We start from the raw sequence: 812 nt of genomic DNA on the forward strand, positions 1-812 counted from the left end.
CATGGGCTGGAGTGGAGGCGGCCTCGTTGGTACGCACTCGCTTTCTCGTCATGTCCTCCTCACACCTTTATCCGCCGCTCACCACGATCATGCTTCGTGTCAATCAAATTCTGTAGGCACCAACGGAGAGGGCATCGCGGAGCCGCTCATGGCCATCGTGAAGAACAACCGGAAGGGCCTGGGCTTCTGATGAGGAGACCTGTACATTCAACTGGCCGTACATAGAAAACAGAGCTTTTAATGTAGCAAGCCCTGGGCAGGCCTCTGGTTTTTATTTCTTCTTTTCCTTCGTTCTTTTTTCGTTGGTGGTTCAGCAAAGACAGGACTGACCCACAATAGACGTGCAGCTGTGCGAGTAGAAGAAGGGGAGGAGACACACAGGAAAGGTACTAATCATCCATTGCATTTCGTCTTTGGTTCATAGTCTACATCACTTAAAGTGGTGGCCTGCTCGTCCCTCCATTCCGAGGGGCTGAGCGGTTCCCAACAACTCAACAACAAACCTTCCACCAGTTGATAACTCATCAAACAAAAGAATTGGGTGTCGTTGGTGAAACACAATGTGGGCCATGTGGTGCGTCACAGCTTGGCGGAGTTGGCGGGTGAGGTTATGAAGGAGTAGTCACGCTCCACGCGGGCGATGCGAGTTGTGAAGGCCTGGTACCACTTGGCGCGTCCGTGCTGCTGGGCCAGGCGGTGCTCGCCTACGGCTTTCCACGCGCCTATAGAGGCGAGGTCGCGCCAGTAGGAGACCGTCACGCCCAGGCCGTGGACGCCGCCCTCCCGCACGCTCTCCACGCCCAGGAAGCCCG

Source organism: Acanthamoeba castellanii (genome assembly GCF_000313135.1).
Source record: "Acanthamoeba castellanii str. Neff unplaced genomic scaffold scf7180000084524, whole genome shotgun sequence".
Taxonomy (NCBI): domain Eukaryota; phylum Discosea; order Longamoebia; family Acanthamoebidae; genus Acanthamoeba; species Acanthamoeba castellanii.